This window comes from Syzygium oleosum, unplaced genomic scaffold (genome assembly GCF_021117445.2).
Source record: "Syzygium oleosum isolate NSW1041296 unplaced genomic scaffold, Sole_v2.1 Sole_v2.15, whole genome shotgun sequence".
NCBI lineage: Eukaryota > Viridiplantae > Streptophyta > Magnoliopsida > Myrtales > Myrtaceae > Syzygium > Syzygium oleosum.
Window position 1 is genome coordinate 766,848 of NW_026607499.1, and position 22,129 is coordinate 788,976.

Here is a 22,129-nt window from a genome sequence, read left to right on the forward strand (position 1 = left end):
CCACTTCTTCTTTAATACACCAAAAGCTCACTCAATTTCTGATCTTAGCGAGGAATAATGACAATTGAATAGTTCCCGATAACTTGAAGGTGTAGGACCTTGTCGAAATTCTGGTAAATGATATCTAACTTCTTTGTATGGCCCCAAATAACCTGTTTGATTTGAATATCCGGTATCTACTAAATAATATTTACCTACACAAATATTATGTAAATTTAATCAACATATACGATATTGATACATACGAATGCTCTAATGCACAAAAGCCATTAATAACGAACCTGGAGGAGGATGAGGAAATTGTAAATCACATCTTCCGAGGGCTTCATAGAATATATGAGGGGATAAGGATACTATAAGTGTCTTAACTTTTGTACGGCGCTTACTTGAGTGCCATAACTTTATTTTGGCTCACTTGAGTGCTAAAAATTTAAAAAAGTGATCACTTGAGTGCCAAATTGCATTTGGCAGCCGGAAAATCTAACGTGGCTTTGTTGAAGCTGATGTGGCTTCGCCGAAGCTGACGTTGACAATATTTTAATATTTTTTTGAATTTTTGAATTTTTTTTATTATTAATTTTTTTATTTTTGCAAAAAAAAAATTTCAATTCCAGCGAGGGTCACCGATAACCCTCGCGGACCGCCATGCCCTTGGCCCGAAGGCCTTGGGCGAGGCCATCACGGCCTCGCCGGCGGTGGGCGAGGCTGCGAAGGCCGTCTCGCCGGCCGCGGGCTAGGCAGCCTCGCCAGATCTGGCGAAAACCTCCACCGCTACATGCGAGGCGGCCTCACCAGATCTGGAGAGAAAAATAAAAATTTTAAAAATAAAATAAAATAACATTAAAAAGATCCACGTCGGCTCATTTGCCGGAAAATGGCACTCAAATGATCTATTTTTCGCCGGAAGTGGCACTCAAATAATCTATTTTACTACCACCGCCCGCAGCGGCTACGTTGGCTTGCGCTCTTGTCCCCCCACGAAGGGATCGGAGTTCGAACCCGGCGTAGTCGTTAGGGATTCTTAAGTGTGGCGCCGTGGTGGTGGGTCCTGCGCTAGCGTCACCCCAGGTTTACCCCTCCGACTGTCGGCCGTGCGAGGGGTTCCTGGGTCATAAAAAAAAAACAAAAAATAATAATAATAATAATAATAATAATCTATTTTACTCCGATGTGGCACTCAAGTGAGTCAAAAAAAAGTTATGGCACTCAGGTGAGCGCCGTACGAAAATTATGGTACTCCTAGTGTCATTATCCCAAGATACGAGTATCATGAGCTTGTCCCTCCCAACCAGCCCAAACATAAATAAATTCCATGTTAAAATTACACACCACTAATACATTTTCAGTTGGTATTCATTTTCGACCAATAAAATGAATATGATCGTACAAAGGTACCACCGCTAGGATATGCGTGCCATCAATAGCTTTAATGCAATCCTGAAACAAAAACCTAAATATTATTGTATAATTGAAATTTATATTTAGTTATTCCTTTCTATTGTATAATCTAAACATACCTTAAAATATGAATAAAATCTCCGATTATTTCTGATCTTCTCAAGAACTTCCCTAAATTGCTGATCAATTGGTTGGATCAAATTTTTTCCCATTTCACATACTTTATCTAATACTAAGCTAAAGTACCTTCTTACGGTTTCCTTATAGCGTTGAAAACGCTCTTGTGTTAACCTGTTACCGGGAGAAGAACACTACAAGTGCCAAAAATTATGTACGGCGATCACTTTAGTGCCAAAAGTTTCTTTTGAATCGCTTAAGTGCCAAATTTTTTTAAAAACGATCACTTAAGTGCCAACTCTGATCTAATTGGCCGGAAATCTGACGTGGCCTTTTTTTATTAATTTTTGAAGCCGACGTGGGTCGTTGGAGGTCCAATCAACATGTCAACAATAAAAACAACGTCGTTCAGCGGATTTCCCCCAAATAAGAACCCTAAATTCCCAAATTGAAAGACAACCCCAATTTGAAAACCCTAACTGGCAAATTTGAGCATCTATTTCAGTTTGCTCCCAAAATTACTAGCTCAATCTTGTAAATGGATGGCAGGAGCTTATACAGCAGCTCACATTCGTCCCAACAAAGTGAACTACATGGTGAGTGTTACTGTTATTATGGTTACCGAGTCCAAGAAGAACATCTTGGACTCGGTTAAATCCCGGGAAACGATTCAATGGATGCGCCAGGTATAAAGAATGCTCAAAGTGCAAATATTTCGAATGGGTTGATACGAAATTCTCCGGTCGAGCGAAAGAGGTGATTTTGGAGCTACTTGAAGATTAACACCAACCTACATTTACATTAATGGATGTGTTGGAGGATGTCAACTCAATGCAAGCTCAAATGAAGGCTTTAACATGTTTGGCCAACCAGTTGAAGAAGGAAGTTTCAAGGCTGAAAATTGAAAACAAAACTTTTATCGAGCATTGATAGTGTTGTTGTTCTCTTGTGTAGCCTATTTTATGGTCAAATGTCAAGTGAGTAATGAGAAGAAGTTTGTATGTCTACCATAGTCGAAGATTAGTGGAATATGTACTTGTATTGGGTTATTTGCAAGTATAGGTGTGTTGTTGGTTTGCTGTAATTGTTGTATGGAACAAAAGGTTTGCTACAATATATGGTGGAAATGGAAAGTCGGAATTCATTGGTTGTGAGCACTTAAAAGTTTTCTTGCTCAATTGTGTATTGTCAATGTTAGTTTACTTAGTTTTTGCTTCGGATGTTTGTTTTACTCCACATGTAATGGTTTGCTGCATGTTTTGCTTGGTAATGGTTTGCTGGTTTGCTGCAACTATTGCTGCAAACCATGGCCAAATTAAAGAGTGGTAACAAATTCATGAGCGACTATTTTAGTGCCATAAGTTGTAAATAATGATCGTTTGAGTGCTAAGTTTTTCTAAAAGTGATCACTTAAGTGCCAGTTATGGTTGAAAGTGATCATTTAAATGTTGGTTGTGGTTTAAAAGGGGCTGGTGCACAAGATACACTAGTAAAGTTGCTGGTGCATACCCAAAACTGCACCAGCACAGTTGGTGCATCACAGCACATAAAACTGCTGGTGCAAACACTGACCAGCACCCATAAACGCACCGGTACCTACAATTTCCACTAGCAACAAAACATGAGCCCATCACTTCCAAAAACAACATTAGCCTCATCACAATCTTGCACCGGCATACAACATAGCAACCATTCACATCACCAGCCAACACCACTCTTAGCCGCCAACACCACCATCACCACCACCACCACCACTCGGCCACTAGCACCACCAAGCTGCTGGTGCAATCTTATGCTTGCTGGTGCAAGCACAATACTCTGCACTAGCACGTGCTAATGCATCTTGTGCTTGCACCAGCACATAAAATTGGTGCAAACACTACACCAGCACCAAATACAACCTGTACAACCCAGTTAGACACACCAACACAACCAACACAAGCAGGAACACCAACACAACCAGCACAACCAAAAGCAAAATATGGAAATGGCAAAAACATAAACAAATTAAATATCGATCCATTGACATTGAACATAGTCTCTACATTTGGTCAATCTGAATAACCGACTAAAACATATGAACCTCCCAATAAAAAATAGAAACTACCATATGCACAACCTCCCAACAAAAATAAAAACTACTATATCCATGTTGGATATATTATTAATATAGTCCAAATAATATGTTCACATACAAGCCCAATAGGTGTAAAGCATGGTTATTTTGGGCCCATATGGGCTGGAGCCCAATAGCTTGCATATAAACTCTAGGTTTTTCCCTACGCTGGAGGTAACACTGTTGAGCATTCCAAACTTGATGTATCTTGGTGTAATACTTCAAGCAAAACACTTTCTTCTCTCTCAAACCCATAACCTCCAACAATCTTGAAGTATTAAATTCGTGTGTTGGATTTGAGCAAGAAAGGTGTCTACTTGAAGATCTCGTCGAGACGAACTCGCAGGTATTATTTATTTTCGATTTCGACGAGAGGGTTGGCCGGGATCTGAGTTTGAAGATTCGGTGGCTGAAATCTTTGATTCAAGAACCCAGAAATTATAGCCAATTTCAGAGGGTGAAACCACTTGGATCTTGTTCTCCTCGTCGATACGTGCGTTTTGAGTGGTCACTCGCCTTGAACGGAGTTCGGACGGCTGAGATACGACAACCGGAAGTTTCGGCGATTTTTTGGCTTCTAGCGAATTTCCGGCAATTTTTCGACTTCCAGCGAATTTTGCGACTTCTTGACTTCCAGCAACAAGTACAGTCCATCTTAAGGTTTTTGGGCACTCCGGATTTGTTTTTGGGGTCTGTTTTGGGAAACTCCACCTCTACAGAGCGGTTTGACCAAGGTTAGGGGCTTTATTCGATTTTACGCGCTCCGAGGACTTCAAGGTGCTCTCTTTCTACATCTTTTCTCTGATTAAAATGGCAAAATATAGTTCCTATGATATTATCAAGCTGCAATCATTTGATGTCACTGAATTTCATGGTTGGAAATTGCATGTTCAATTTGGCATGAAAGAACGTGAAATATTCTACACAAGATCTTGAGTGATTTTGCATCTACCATCGAAGATGTTGATGAATATCAATGGAACAAAGATGAAGATTTTTGAAGAGATTACTTGTTAACCTCTGTAAATCCTCGTCTAGCTATGACTTATAGTGAATTTAAGACATCGAAAGAGATATGGGATCACTTGAAAGAGGATAACTCTGATATGTTCGATAATCTCTTTGTTGGTCTTGTGTTGAGTAAGCTACCTGCCGAATGGAGTTCTTTCAAGACTGAAATGCAGAGACAGAAAGAACATATGAGACTGGATGAATTAAAGAGGTATACTAGGAAGAGTTTGGAACAAGATGGACAACAAAAGTCAGTTGCCAACTTAGTTTCACATTCCAATAAACCTCAGAAAATGTCCAAGTCATCAATAGGCGAATCCTCTTCATAGTTAGAGGCCAAAAAGACTATCTTCAAAAGGATGAAGAAGGGCAAGTGCCATAACTGTGGAAAGTGGGATCATTGGGCAGCAGAGTGTAAGTTACAAAAGAAGCCAAAGAATGACACACCACATATTCCGACTAATATGTTAATTAGTAAATCTGAGCCTCAAGCCTTCATTGGAATGATCAAGAATTGAAAGGCTAGCATCTCCTCTGAGTGGTGGTTAGATAGTGGCGCTACTTGTCATGCTACAAATGACAAGAACTCACTCACTGAGGTCATAGAAGTAAAAGACACCATAGAAAATTGTAATGGTGGTGAGGCAGAGGTGACTCATGCTGGAACTGCAAATTTGATGCTTTCTTCAGGTAAATTACTAACTTTGAAACATGTTAGAGTAGTACCTTTACTTAAAAAGAATTTGATATCTATGAGTTTACTTGATAAAGTTGGTATGTCCTTTTTCAACTATGAATGGTAGAGTAACTTTATCGTTAACTCATGTTATTTCGGTTGTGCATTCATGGTTAATGGTATGTATAGGTTGAGTTTAGATACTGATAGCATCAACCATATGAATGCTACTTTGATTGATCCAAAGTTATTACACAATAGACTTAGACATGTGAATTACAGGAAGATGCAACATCTAGCTAAAACTCATAATATTCCATTGGATACTTCTATTCGATTTGACAAATGTGAAGTGTGTGCACATGCTAAGATCACTAGAAAACCTTTTAAGTCGGTTTCTAAAAGCACACAACTTCTTGAGCTGATACATTCTGACCTCTGTGACTTCAGAAATTATGTTACTAGAGGTGGTCGGAAGTATCTACTAACTTTCATAGACGATTTTTCTCGATATTGTCATGTTATTTGTTGAAATCGAAAGATGAGGTTTTTGAAAAGTTTAAGATTTTCAAGAAAATCAACTCAACTTGAAAATTAAGAGGTTTAGAAGTGATAGAGGAGGAGAATATACAATGACAGGGTTTAAGGACTTTTGTACTTTAGAGGGCATAATACTTGAAACCACTGCTCCTTACTCACCCCAATCAAATGGTGTTGCCGAGCGTAAGAATAGAACGTTAACCGAAATGTTAAATTCCATGTTACTTACAGTGGCATGCCTTCCTCTTATTGGGGAGAAGCGAGTTCTAACTCGCTAATCACATCCTAAACAGGTTGCCGCACTCTAAGTTGTCTATGACACCTTATGAGATATGGCATAAGTATCCTTGTAGATATGATACTCTTAAGACTTGGGGCTGTGTTGCTTATGTAAGAATACAAGATCCTAAAAGACCTAAAGTGGGACCTAGAACCATTACTTGTGTATATCTAGGTTGTGCGGAAGATAGTGCTGCAAATAGATTTTTAGATCTATCTACTAATACAGTGATAGAATCTAGAGATGTAGAATTTTTCGAGAACAAGTTTCTCAGAGATCATGGCTTGAATGTTTCTGGATCTACAGATATGATTTCAGAGTCTCCTGTAGAATTTGAAACAAGCTCTTCTGACACTAATTCCCCACGGTTGATTGTTGAACAAGTTCCAATTAGAGTATCTACAAGAGATAGAGTTCCCAAAAGTTTTGGTGAGGACTTTGTTACTTACCATTTAGAGGATGATCCATTCTCCTATCAGGAAGCAATGAGATCTAGAGAATCCTTACTGTGGGCAGAAGCCATAGATGATGAAATGAGCTCCCTGCTACAGAACCACACTTGGCAGCTAGTCCATTTGCCAAAAGGGGCTAAGGCTATAGGCTGTAAGTGGGTATTGAAGAAGAAACTGAATAGTGATGGATCAATAGCCAGATACAAAGCACGTTTAGTAGCTAAAGGCTATAAACAACAAAGTGGAATAGACTATTTTGATGTCTATTCACCTGTGTGTCATCTATCAACTATAAGAATTCTTCTTGCTTTGGCATCTATTGAACACTTTGTAGTGCATCAAATGGATGTAAAGACAGCTTTCCTAAATGGAGAGTTAAATGAGGAAATCTACATGGAACAACAGGAAGGGTATGTCATGAAAGGTCTTGAGGACAAAGTTTGTAAATTGAACAAATCTTTGTATGGTCTTAAACAAGCACCTAAGATGTGGCATCTTAAATTTGACAAAGTGGTAAAGAGTTATGGCTTTCGGTCTAGTTATTCCGATAAATGCCTTTACCATCGTTCTATGTCAAATAAGATAGTCATCATTTGCGTGTATGTTGATGACATGTTAATTCTTGGTTTCGATCATTCTGTAGTGAGTGACGTGAAAGCTACTTTAGCTAAAGAATTTGACATGAAAGATCTTGGTATTGCTAATACCATTCTTGGTATGAAAGTAAGTTTTGAAAGGCAAGTCATCTCCCTTAGCCAGACTCATTATATGGAGCAACTACTTTCTACCTGGGGATACAGTGAGTGTAAACCGAGTGCGACACCATGTGACTATAATAAAAGACCGAGTCCTAATGAAGGGACCAGTGTTGATCATTTAAAGTACTCGAAACTGATTGGTAGTCTCATGTATGCTATGAGTTGCACTAGACCTGACATAGCCTTTACAGTTGGCATGCTGAGTCGTTTCACTAGTAATCCTAGTAAAGAGCATTGGGATGCCCTTAGTAGGCTGATGAGATACCTTAAAGGTACTAAAGATTATGCTCTATGTTATTCTGGTTATCCTCCAACTGTGAATGGATATTCTGATGCCTCATGGTGTTCAGAAATTGGAAATAGTAAGTCCACGAGTGGATATGTATTCACTTTGGGTGGAGCTGCTATTACTTGGAAATCCAAAAGACAGACTTGTATTGCATTGTCGTCTATGGAATCAGAACTTTTTGCTTTGGCCTCAGCCGGCGAAGAGGCGGAGAAGACATGTGAGACTGAGACATGCATTGTTGAATTATCTGCGCGAACAAGGAGTTATCACCTTGATCGATGTGCGATCGACGGATAACATGGCCGATGCTCTCACAAAGGGTATGCCTATAGATCGATTATTCAAAACAGTGGGGGAAATGGGGTTAAAGACTATGTAGATATGTCTTAATTACCATTTACTTACCTTCTAATTGTATGTTTTGCATTATCGAATCGTCCTTTGTTGGCCACAATGATAAGCACAATTTATGTATTTCATCGATGTTCATGGTTGCTGATTAATTTGAAAAGGGTGAGTTGTCTCATTCCAAACTTGATGAAGATGACGTAACCCAATTCAAAGGTTCTATATGGGGGCTTGTGTCATTCCAAACTTGATGATACAATCCAACTAGATTGGACTATCCTTTGGTTAAATGGTCTCATTCCAAACTTGATGCTAGATTATTTGACTTTAAGGAATCAGTAATTGTGCATTCCAAATTGAAATACAGAGATAGTTGTTTGCATAAGAAGCCTGTTGGTTATTGTAAGTGACATGACTATTGGTCCTGTTCTTTGAAACTAGACAATGGTTATTCTCTTATAAATAAACCGAACTATTGGTTATTGTAAGTGACATGACTATTGGTCATGTTCTTTGAAACTAGACAATGGTTATTCTCTTATAAATAAACCGAAGTTGATGGCTCTTTGTAGTTCAAACTGTCTAGGCCTTGTTCATAATTTATGAAACTGGCTTGATGCTTATGAACATGATATTGATGCTTTATGACATTAATATATGTTCTTCTCTGCCTGATTGAATTCATAATATTATGACATTCTAAAGGGGATGGCAGAGATGGAGGAGAGCTTACTGGGTGGATCCTGACCAAGATGATCTACTAGATGAATGAATATATCATTCAGAGTATGTAGGGGCTTGACAAGTCACCTGCTATTGCCCATTTTGATGGAGTTCATTTACTTGAGACTTCCATTTTGCTATCTCTATTGTGTGAATATCATTGTGCTTGGTTGTGAACTGATTCTGAGATTTATTTTGGGATTTGGATGAGTTTAGATTGAATCTAAAACTCTTCATATTTAATTTTATGTGCTGATCTCATAATAGATTCATGATAAGGATGATTCACTTATTTAGATTGCAAATTATGATTGAGTTTAGTATTTAGTGCTAAAACTCTTTGACCGATCCAAGTTGACTGTCTTGGACTGAATGTGGATGATTCATACTTGTTTGAACATTACACTAACCACCGTATTGGATTGTGCTGTATGGTGAACATAGGAGGAGATTGTTGGATATATTATTAATATATTCCAAATAATATGTTCACATACAAGCCCAATAGGTGTAAAGCATGGTTATTTTGGGGAGAATAGCTTGCATATAAACTCTAGGTTTTTCCCTACGCTGGAGGTAGCACTGTTGAGCATTCCAAACTTGATGTCTCTTGGTGTAATACTTCAAGCAAAACACTTTCTTCTCTCTCAAACCCATAACCTCCAACAATCCAGCACCCCCTCCCATCAGTCGTTAGTATGCATAACTCTCCCGTCTCTATCCCTTTTAGTTGGACCTCTGGCTTGAATCTTTGCACTATTTCTAACTGGAACTGGATTTGGAGGTTGTTGCACTGGCTTGAAGATTGTTGCACTAGATTTGGAGGTTGTTGTACCAAAACTACATTTGGCTATTTCTTTTTAGCCTATGCTCTTGTCTTCGGACTTGCTTATGTGTTATCTTTGGACTTGCCTGTGCTCTTGTCATTGGACATGCTGCTCGTGATGTTTGTTGCAAAGCACTTTTCTTACTAGATTGTGCTCTAGTTAACCTTGGTTAGATTCTTCTTTAGAGTGCAACCCTTGACTCTTGACTTAAGCCACCTTGAGAGATAAGCACTCTGAAGTTCTCCCAGGCTACAAATACATAACCATATTATCAATAAATGTTGTCGTTTAGTGGAAAAGAAAGCACATACATTGTTTAGTGGAAACAAAGCAACACTGAATTGTTTAAACAAATTGAGGTCCCCATCCACAATCGCAACATCACTATTGATACCGTGATTAAACAAATTGAGGACCCCACAATTGCAAGTTGATTATGTGATCAAACAATTCGATGTGATTAAACAACATCACTGTGATTAAACAAATTAAGGTCCCCACGGCTTCAAGTACCATCGTCCCCACGAGAGAAAATGATACCATGATTAAAGAAATTGAGGTCCCCACCCACAATCACAACCCTACTTTTTCCCGAGCCCTAAATTTGCCCTCCGAGCCCTAATTTTTCCCTCTGAACCCAAATTTTGCTATCGGATCCCTAATTTCGTCTTAGAGCCCTAATTTGTCCAGCAACTGAACAAGGGAGAGAAAATCACAAACCTGAGTTGCAGAGACGTAACGGCGAGCGATGATGGCGACTGAGCAAGCGACGACAACGATGAGCAACGACGAGCGATGGTGATGCTGAGAGGATGTTGACAATGATCGGTCTGAGATAAAAAGATCTCAAAGCTGAGCGACGTCGTCTAGGTGAGGGAGAGGAAACAACATCGTTTTGATGCAATCTGCCACGTAGGAGCGTGCGACGTCATTTTGGACGTCCACGTGGAGAAATTTTTTCAAATGATATTTCACGTTAGCATAGATTTATAATTATAAAGACCACGTAATTAATTTGGCTGGAATTTCTCACCTTTGGCACTTAAGTGATCGTTTTTTCTCCAATTTGGTACTTAAGTGAGCCGGCGAAAATTTTTAGCGTTAAAGTGAGCACCGTACACAATTTTTGACACTTCTGGTGTCCTTCTCCCACCTATTACCTATACCGTGTCCTAAAATGTGAAGAAACATTTCAAGCATTTCTGTAACATCAATATTCCTAGTTCCTTGAAGACCATAACATGTCACTAAGTCATGCATTAAACTATTAAATACAATCTTATCCATTCTAAACATTTGATAGCACCTTATCGGATTAGCATATTCGCTTATCAGCTCTCCTAACCATGCATTTCCTGTATATGACGATATCATATAAGGTACTTTGTAATTGTATATTGCCTTATAAGCGACTGTTGATTGACCAGCTCCCACAAGTTGCCAATATTCCTCTTCCTCATTTTCATGGTTTTCCCTTTCAGGAGAATCATCCATAACTGTCAAAGTAACAAAATATAGAGTTACAATAAGAAAAGTGATGAATAATGTAGATCACCCATCGATGGAACAATTGTATCATCCATCATATATATGCAAACTTTACCCAATAAAAAAAATCAACTGAAAACATGTCTCACATTAGAACATAAATAGAAATAGAGTTCACAAGTAGTGCAAACAAAGTGCAAAACACCAATTGAAAATATGTCTCACATTACAACAATGTAGAAAGAGTTCAAACAAGTAGCTAACATCCTAGCGAAGACTATTATGCTCTTCTAACTTAAACTTGAGCCACTCGACCTTTTCTTCATCTCCATTCAAGTTCATGAAAATATGCATGTTGTCTTTCTTTTCAACAAAATGTGAGAGTAAAAAGAGTATAACTTTCGGTTTTGCTTAATCTCAGGGATGGCTTTCAATGTTTGCATATTTTCCTTGTAAGGATCAAACTCCCTTGCAAAAGATGTCTCATTGCTCCTACTTTCAACAGCTGAACAAAGTCTGTCAATTTGCGATGCTAACTTGGCCAGTCCAATCACTTTTTTTTTTCTTTCCTTGAGCTTACCTTATTAAACTCTCTGTTACTCTTTTATGGCTCTTACTTTGACTTGGTTATACTACCTTTTCACCAACATTGCACTCTAAAGTATCATCAATAGATCCTGCACAATCACCAATATCAGCTTATGTGGCCTCCATATCCTCATTATTGCATAAACCTTGGGCAGGATTCCATGTGATACTTTCAGTAGCAACCGTACCTCAGAACATTCTATCCAACAAAGCTTCAACCGCCGGATGTGTGCCTTTCGTTCGAAAAACTTTAAGCTTAGGATTGGCCTATTATAATAAAACATTTTCATGAGTTGTATCATAAAATATGAACTTAGAAAAAAGTAACAAAAGAAGAGATAAACACCTTAATTTTCATCTCCCACCATTCATCACTCGCATCAATGATTTTTTTCCTTAGATCCCATCCTAATCCTGTTTCCTTTTGAATCAATTGCTTCATTTTTTCCATTCTTCCTTCAGATTATCCCACTTACTCTTCATTTGATTTTTATCAAACTTTTTGCCCCTTAGCTCCTCAAACTTGTTAATTATGACTGTCCATCCATCCCTTTTATTGCTTGCCGGACAATTGCCTTTTTCAATTTGTTCAATGCACAATTGACAAAAAGTTTCTACATCTTCCGAGCTCCAATATGCCTTTTCCTTTGATGAACTTGCCATCTTCCAATAAAATAACCACAAACACATTTGAAAAATGCAAACAAACAAGATTAAAGTCTAACCCAATTCCGTAAACATGAATGAACATATGTGTATGCAAATTTTGACAGAACATTAAAGATAGAACATAAAGCTACAGCACATTCTGATGCCCAACAAAATCATCGTGGAGTGTTCAGAATGGAAAATCAATTAATTGGCACAAGAGACCTATAGACAAAACTTAAAGCTTCAACACAATGCGACATCCAGTACAGACATGGTTGTAGACAACTAATTAGGAGAAAGACCTATTATGTTTATAAAAAAACACTACAAGAAGGAATCGAAGCAAAAGAACCTGGATTCAAAGTGAGATGAGCAACTGGGTTCCGAGCGAAGAAAGAGGCGAGCAACTCAATTCTGAGCGAAGAGAAAGGTTAACAAAACTATAAGAACCACGAGCAAATCTGCACAAATGGTAGATAATCTATCAATATTTTTATGAAATTACCACATTTGTTCGTACTTTGTATTTTAACAAATTTTAGTTATGACTATATTTGTATAACTTGCTTCAAATTTAACAACCTCCTATATAAAATTATCAAGTCTAAATTAGAGTTTTGTACTAACTTTTATTAGATTGAATTATCAACAAATTTTGTATCATCAACTCTCATTTGAGTTGTTTGAACTCTGACACGAAACTCTGTCGTGACCCTCCTGAATTGGGTTTCCTTTTGGGAAACGGCATAAGAAGAGTTTAAGGTATTTCTTTGATTAGACACGGGCTCTCCTAAATCATATAAACTTAGATAAATCTAAACTCACTTGAATGAAATCAAGCCCATATCTGCCAAACTTGTGATCATAACAAGACTCCATTTTTTCCTCTTTTCTTTACTCTCATTGTCTTCCACGTCTATCTGCTATTACCATAACTTCTTCTCACTACGCATGTATATTCTAAAACACCAAAGCTTCAACGATAATCCGCATCCCACACTCAACAAGAATGATGCTATCTCCCGTTAACCAACACCGGTCACTGATCTATGACAATCTCTCCTTCGGAACAAAATTAGTAACTCTTCCTAAGCAAACCAAACTCATTTTTATTGTGTTAAATTCCAACTATTAAGACCAAAAGACAGCCTCAAGTCCCTGACCAGGCCCCTCCCATTATTTGTTTTGATAAATACAGGGACTTCTTTTGTTTTCCCTTTAACCCAGAAACTTCAATACTCACGTATCAATTTTAAAACAGTACAACTTCAACAATAGTGCCTACGTATCTCATCCTAAACCAAAATAACATACTTTATCATCAAGTACTTCCGGTTAACAGACCTTAACCACGGACCACCAACCCTTCAACCATCCACCACCTCGAAATAGCATACATGAACATCATTTGACATACCCAAATGTATATGAACAGCATTCGACACACACCGACAATTGTAAACAGCCAACGATACACAACATGCCATCTACGATCGAATCATTACATGAAATGTAAAATGCAGAGCAGAGAGCAAATGGACCCAGCAATGCTCTAAGCAAAGATGAAATACGGCAGAAGTCATCCTCTTAATTAACCCACCAAACAGTGTCTATCGAGCAAAACGATTTCAATTCAAGCATTTCATCGAGCAGGTGGTGAGCGAATCAGTCATACCATTCATATGCAAGTTTCATGGAGGAGCATGTTTATTTCAGGATAATGGTATTTTTCGGATTTACGCTGCCATGTTTAGATGACAATTATAGTCTTTCATAGAGGCCACCCTCTCTACTAGATTTGCCTGAGCATCTTGTGTCCTCTTTCTCTCTTTCCATCATTCGCTCACACTTTCAATCGACGGTTTTCATGCATAAACCTTCAACCAATAGATCTACGTTTTCCCTATCGCACATGTTTGACAAAGAAATGTTAAAATACATATTAATCATCTTGCATAAACATGGCATTTCAAGTGAGGCAAAAGACTTAGTAATCATAACTACAAAAAACACTACAAGAAGGAATCGAAGCAAACGAACCTGGATTCAAGGTGAGACAAGTAATTGGGTTCCGAGCGAAGACAGAGGCGAGCATGGCGAGGCGAGCAACTCGATTCTGAGCGAAGAGAGAGGCCACCAAGAGAGAGGCGAACACGAGTGAGGCGAGCGACTTAATAATCATAGCTAGAAAAAAACACTACGAGAAGGAATCGAAGCAAAATAACCTAGATTCGAGGTGAAACGAGCAACTTGGTTATGAGCGAAGAGAGAGGCCACCAAGAGGCGAGCACGAGAGAAGAAAACAGTGAACAGAGAGCAACTAGAGAGAGAGGTAAAGCGAGAGGAGCGTAAGGGGTTAGCGTGACCGCTGTTTCAAGGGTTTTTAACAAAAGAAGGGTTAAAGTGGAAATTAGATAAATCTATGAGGGCAATTCCGACAATAAAAAAATTCATTATTATCCCTACAGCATGCCAAGAATGCTGAAATGCCAAGGCAGGTAGGAGGCTGCCTTGGGCTTTTAGCCTTCAAAAGGCCAACTTTCTCTTAATGGGTTTCTAAAAAAATTTCCCAAACACCAAATTTTAGCCCAAGGGCCTTTGGATTCCCAAAGTGGCTTGGCAAAGCCATTCCCAAACGCACCCTTGATCTCGTCATGATATTCTTACTAAGTGAAGAACTCTACTTGTGGAAACTCTAATTTGGTTGTATGGGCAATTGAATCATCTAAGAGATTTTGATTTGCATTATCGAACAACTACCAAATCTTCATTAAGCATTCTTATCCAACAAAATCATTGGAGAAGGATTCTCCGAAGATTGTCCAATGATTGGATTGGATGTGGAGAAGTATAAAAGGAGATCCTAGTGCTGAAGAAAGATGTAACATCTTGAATTTGAAATTCCAAAGTATTGAGAGCTTCAACCATATACACTTATTTTTCTTAAGCTTGAACTTTGTACTATCTGGAGAGGTTTTAAAGAGGAGTAACTCCAATATTGTGAAAGAAAGTGACTCTAAGATTGTGAGACTGAGAGTTAACATCCTTATCTGTAACCTCTGATTGATTCATTAGTGAAATCTAGCCAGTCTGTGTGGAAAGTGGACGTAGGCTTACTTTAGCCGAGAATATTGCGATGCAAGATGACTCCTCCTTGGGAAAAAGAAAAAGTTCCATAAATCAAAAGATATTCTGCATTAGTAATCTTTAATTCCTTTCGATTAGACATGTATCTAAACTACATGCAACACTCTTATGTTACCAAACTTATACTCACATATCATAAAACTTATTACGAAAGTGTGATTAAATCTTAAAATTTTACAAAAAGTACAATCAAATCATAAAACTTCTCATATTAGTGCAATCGAGTCATTCTATTGACTCGGTCTAATTATACTAACAGAAAAATGTTGACATGGCTTTTTTTTTATTTTCTCATTCCTGTGTGGCCTATTGCCACAAGTATTTGCGAGCCCATGGTGCCAATTTCATATTCGAATTTCCTTGTGGTGACCAGCTTATCCAAATATCTTGCTTATTTGGTAGCATTCCCTCTAAAGTTATTACTTGATCACCCTTGTGATTGAGAGTATAGTTTCAACCAAATCATTATCGAAACAAGATGCTTGCTCAAACGCTACTAGTCAAGAGAAGAAAGAACCCAAAAATTACACTAGGTCCCATTAGACTCACGGGAAATACTTGTAGCAATATTTAGGTCTCATAGACCTCCGATTTGGGGCAAAGAAAGATCTCCAACTCTGTTCATTTTAGGGTTCAGACCTCAAATTTGGGGCAATGGTGGAAACGACCCACTTTTGGATGAGTTGTTTTGCACACATGGAGCTTTCACTTAAGTTATTTGCCACGTAGGAGAGTAAAATCATTAAAATAAGCTACCTTAGCAGAGTTAACGGAAGGACTTAATTGTAACAATTTGACAAATTTTAGGATTTGATTGCACTTTTTGCAAGTTTTAGAATGCAATTGCACTTTCGTAACAAATTTTAGGACTTCCCGTACACTAATCCCAATATTTATTTTTATAAAGCCAAAGGATTAAGCTGGATATTGGTGATACTTTGATCACAAAAGAATGAATTTCGGTCATTTATTGAAATTTTTTTGAAGTGTTTGTACGGTGTGATTTTTTGTGGACGAAATACTATAAAATGCACAAAGATACAACCTATTTCATGCCAGTGGAAGTGGAACGTCCCCAAAGGGATCATAGAAAACCTCGTTAGTCACTACTCAATCCATGACTACATCTTCAGAAGTGTAATCATAAGTTCATGTTTCAAACAGAATAACTATTTTCTAACCATTTAGGGGAAACTTTTTGCCAGGAAATCGGTTCGTAGATTGGAAATCACGTGGGTCTCACGAGATTAACATCTATCATTGTATTTGGTTTGTGAACTGGGTCCAAGTAAGAATTTTTCTCACTTTAAGTTAATTGATCGCTCGATTAGTATGAGAAAGTGAGATTGACATGACACGATGCGACAAATGAGACTTATCGGGTAATTTAAGAATCGCCCAACTGTTAAAAAAAGGATTATGCCCTTGAGTATCCTTAATGCTATCGATGGAGCAACTAAATAAGAAACAAAAGGTCAAATTTCAAGATATTAACTATCTGTTCATGTGTGTGATTGGTGTCTTCATAATCGAATAATGTTCTTATCTTAATTGTTTTTTACAAGATCTTCAAGTACGCTCCTTCATTAACACACGCCATTTTGGTGTGTGGACCTTGAAACGTCCATTGTCAAAGTTTTTGACCGGTACTAGGTCCCAATTTTAAACATTTCATGCGTCTAGTCGGAACTTTTTCTTTTGCTTTTAGAAAGGGGACTCGAACTTCTTAAAAATGTAGTTAAGTCGATTTTAGAGTGCTTTGCCAAGACACAAATGCCAGGTCTTAATTAATAGTTTTTGTGCGTATCCCCAAAAGGGAGTTCAAAGAAAAGCTAATCATAAATTATGTTTCGATGACGGTTGGCAGAGATTTACTGAACATCACTCTGTTCGTGCCGGGTACTTTCTGGTTTTTTCCAGCATGAAAGGAACTCCACTTTACTTTGTGTACATGTTTCGCTTAACTGCTTCACTGGCATTCGCTCATTCCGCTCTTGGGAGGTCTGAGGAATTGAGTCATGGCAAGCAAGTTGCAATTTCTCTGGAGCAAAATCGAGATTCTAGTGACATTGTCAAAATCAGACAACTTAGCCCTGCCTTCCCAATTTCCACTGACCTTGTCGAGCAGGAGAGATCAGACCGTTTTTATAGTGTCATCAACCTTGAGGACCGTACGCATGTGATTAACTGGAAATGTCTCCTACCAAGAAAACATTCCGACTTTATCCAAGTGAAAGGTAACAATACTCGCGGTATAGGGGTACAAGTTGATGTTAATGAACTTAGACAAGCAGGATATCAAGTTGAGAGAGAAAAATTTTATATATTAACAAGTGAAAAGTACATGAACCATAGGCTTTACATGACGACTATTTAAAGTAATAAAATATTAAGTACAATCAATCATGACCAATTAAGGGAAATATACAAAATCGCGGAATATCATAATTATATCTTTCAATAATTTTGAATCAGCTTAGGGTAAAGATTGAATCTCTAGCAACTGGATATGGTCAAGGAAGTAGGAATCGAGCGGCCCTGCCAACGTATCCCATGCAGGGTTTGGACCGATGAAGATGGTGTGGAGCATTGGTGACTCAGTTTTTTGATCTAATTTTTACGTCTCAAGAATCATTCGAATCTCCTTGAACAATTGTCATTCTCCTAACGACATGGGGTTGGTGGACTTTTGGTCATTGTATATAGAGACAGATGAGACAGACGATCCCTTGAAAAAGATAGTGAACATTTTCTACATGTGCCATGAACTTTAACAATTGTCGTAAAATGAAAAATAAAAAACTCCCAAATGCACCAAATAAAGAACAATCAGAAATGTCCCCTCATTAGGCAGTTCATTCATTGAGGCCTTTTCCTAAACTTTTGAAACTAGTAATAACGTGGTAAATGTAAAACTGTGCCAGTTGATATAATGTCTCACCAAATTTCTAAAGGCTGCCGATCCGCAAACCTTCCCAATTTTTTTTAACAAAAATTTAAAATAGATTAAGAAAAACCAAACCATGCGATTGGTCTTCTTTAATATCACGAGTTCGTTAAATAAGACCAGACAATATTTCCTCACGTACGATGAATAACCTAGGAAACTTCGCATACGATTGTTTTCGGGCTCAAGAATATACCAAATACTAGTCTAAGTCTTTAATTATTGTAACAAAAGACCCATGTTGTAGGGAAAGGGGAATAAATAGAAGAAGAAGAAGAGAAACCCTAGCTTGGATCAACTTCTGTCCAACTCTAACGACACTACTGAAAAAAGGACAGTCACTAATGATGTAGCTAGCAAGGATCACCTAGAGGGGGGTGAATAGGTGATCTTAAATAATTTTTGATAATTTATGCGGAAACAAAATAAATCACAAGTAGAGTCTGAATAAAATTCAGATTCAAGACAGATTATATATAGACGGTGCTCTGGAAGTGCAGAATGTAAAATAAGAGATAAGGGATAGAGAATCTGCACACAAGTTTATAGTGGTTCGGCTTATAGCAAGCCTACGTCCACTCTCCCACGCTTACGAGTCTACCGGTTGGATTTCACTATGTAATCAAGAGGAAATACAACTTCGAGTGTTAACACTCTTGTGTATGATAGGACTCTTTATCTCACACAATCACTCTTACAAAGTGTCCCTCAATATCTTAATGTTTGGCTCGGAACGACAAGAGAAATGATTGGAGTATGCTCGGACTTTGGACTTGTTGATTCTTGATTCGTACTTCCTTGCTCGCGCTCGTTGATCTCCTTAAATACTCCTCTACTAGCCGTTGGACAGCTTTGGAGGATCATCTTCCAATCTTCACCTTGGACAGATTTGTATAATAAAGATTGAGTAGCCGTTGGATAACAGATTCGAATCCCGTTGATTACGTTCGCCCATACAATCGAGAATCTTGGTTTTCATAAGTAGAGCTTTGTCCGTTGTAATGCATTCTTGTCGTAATGTTTGATTGTCAATCAATTTGATTGAGATTGAGACAATTAGAACATTCCTTCTGTGAAATCCATGCCATATCACTAGCTGTTGTGTTGTGTTTCAGTTACGAAAGTGCGAAGAAGTTCTGCGGTACGAATAATTTGCATCTGCGTACGCATTTGAATAACTTACTAAACGTCGAATCTCGAGAACCTAGATTATGTGGGTCTTCAAAAACATACTTGACGAGCTTGTAAAGTCTGAATAACTTCCTACGAGTTTCTGAGAATATAAATACCGGAATAAATTAGTTCAGAATAAGTATCAGACTTATAATAATGTGGAAGGTTTTGTCAACTTCAAAATTAATAGGAGTTTTCCTCAACAACTAAAACCATGATCCTGGGTACCAGTGCATGTGTATCTTCTTCTTTCACCATTGGTGTTCTGCAACTTTTGCGGGGATCTGATAAATTTTCTATCTGATGATCTAACTTTTTTTCCGGTGGAGTCATCGGTTTGCCTTCGACAGGAACTTCCTCATAAAAAAAAAGGAAAGTACGAGGTGTTGCAAAGGTAAGCAAGTGGAGAAGCCTGCAATGATAACCAAGCTGTGTGAGATAACCTCCAAGAGTGCGACATATACTTCTTGCCTAAGTAGATATTCCTTTAGACCAAAAAAAAGTAGTTGTTCCTTTATGACCAAAAAAAAAAAAGCAAATGTTCACCGGCCTAATTCTCTAAAAAAATCCCAACTTTTGGTCCAGTTATAATTATGCTCCAAATTTTTTTTGTTTAAAAAAAATTCCCGACTTTAGGTCTAGTCTCAATCTGTTATGAACTTTTTGTTGTTTAAAAAAAACTCTCAACTTTAGGTACAATCACAAAACTACCCCTAATTTTTTTTATCTAATAAAATCACCAACTTTAACTCTAGTCTCAAATCTACCATCATTAGCCCTTCGTCCAAAAATCATAGTTAATCATCCCTAATTTCCCTAATTTTCATATCAAAGAATGGTTTCATTTTAGAGATGATTTCCCACGTCACCTTACTGATGTAGATTTGTTATTGACATGGAAATGCCATATCAAACAACTAATGGCAATTTTTGGACAAAAAGGTTAACGGGGACAGATTTGAGACTATATTGAAAGTTGGTGATTTTTTTTAGACAAAAAAGTTCGGGGAAGATTAAAAACCAGACCTAAAGGTTGGGGCTTTTTTAAGAAATAAAAAAGTTTGGGACAGAATTCAGACTACACATAAAGTTAAGGGTTTTTTAGAAAACTAGACTGATGTTTCCTAGAGATCTTGGCATAAGGGTTTTCGCTATTTCGTGTTCACATTCATCTAATGTTTGTTACAAGTATGTATTGACTCCATCTGCCCGTGCCAATCTATATTTACAGATTAAGGGGAAATCGTAGTGCATTTGAGCTGTTTACCTTTCATCTTAGATGATATTTCATTTTGCTTTTTGGATGTGGAATATATTTGTTGAGATTTGATTGTCTTTTGCAGGTTATAAGAGGGAGACATTCGTCAGAATACCGGTTTTTGAAGAGCCTAGAAGCTTTAGTCGGGGATTCGGAGTATGTTCTCCTATCTGATTTGGTTAGTTGCTTTTATCCTTTCCTTCTCTTTTCAAAAAGAGCATTTTGATGCAAAATCAACTTTTGAGCCTAGAAAAAGTGGTTTTAAAATAATTGCACGTGTTACTATATTTATCTTGCTGCAGAAGCTTTCGCTAATAATATATTACTATGGTAAGCATGTCGTGTATGGCATATATTGATAATTTGGTATGGAAAATTGCTCGAAATTCTTTATCTAATGAATTTAAGTTCTACTTGTGGTCTTTAGACTCAATAGATGTACTCCAAAGGTACATTTGGCGTTGGGGGATTTCCAGTTTAGGAACTTCTCCTTCGAGTCCCATCTACTACTGTTTTGGATCAAGATCACCTGCATAGGCTAAAGGCCTGTATTTAATCGGTTTATGAGATTGGCAGAGTATTTCATGAGCCTCTTAGCCGCTCCATACTCATGCCTCTGGATTATTGAAAAGAAAATTGCAATTGATTACAACTAGTTAATTTAGAAATAACATAGATGTTTCATTGGTTTGTGTCTTAGTACCATCTTCCGTGTTTTCTTTTTTCTATTGATCTGTATGTATAAAATGTAAGCGTGTAAAGGGGTATGAACGTAAAGAGCATATAAATGGTCAATCTCTTGTTTAATGTTCTTATATGTAAATGGGGATATTATAGACTGACATTTACTTTGAATTTACCATATTTGATAAAACGAGATCTCAACAACGAAGCATGATTCATCACTGATTATCTGATTTCAAAAATGCATTACATCCCCGAGCATTTTGAATTTCCCTTTTCTCGAAAAAATTCCATTATTGACCCATTCTTCATCAAATCATATGGATTGATTTAGCAATGATGGAATTTCTATTTTGTTTACTGAATCACATGAAATTTGATCCACCCTGTATATGGAATGTATGAAATGCATATGAACGGAGGAATAAAGACAATTTTATATTCAAATTGGAATTTGTAACATATACAAAATCGAAAGGAATTAATAACTGCCACTTAGACTTATGGAGAGCAATTCATCTGATGATCCCGGACTGAATTTTTTTTCAAGTTAAATGATATGTTATTTAATCGACCTTGAAAGCCTAGAGGTCCGACTTAATTTAACACGCGAAAGATTATTTTATGATTCCATTCCATTGTAAGAAGGAAAATGTAT

At 37.6% G+C, this 22,129-nt stretch overlaps 1 pseudogene; it reads right to left on the minus strand.

Moving 5' to 3' along the window:
* Positions 1-11,143: 11,143 nt before the first annotated feature.
* On the minus strand, positions 11,144-14,649 carry LOC115687217 (L10-interacting MYB domain-containing protein-like; annotated as a pseudogene).
* Between the last annotated feature and the right edge of the window lie 7,480 nt (positions 14,650-22,129).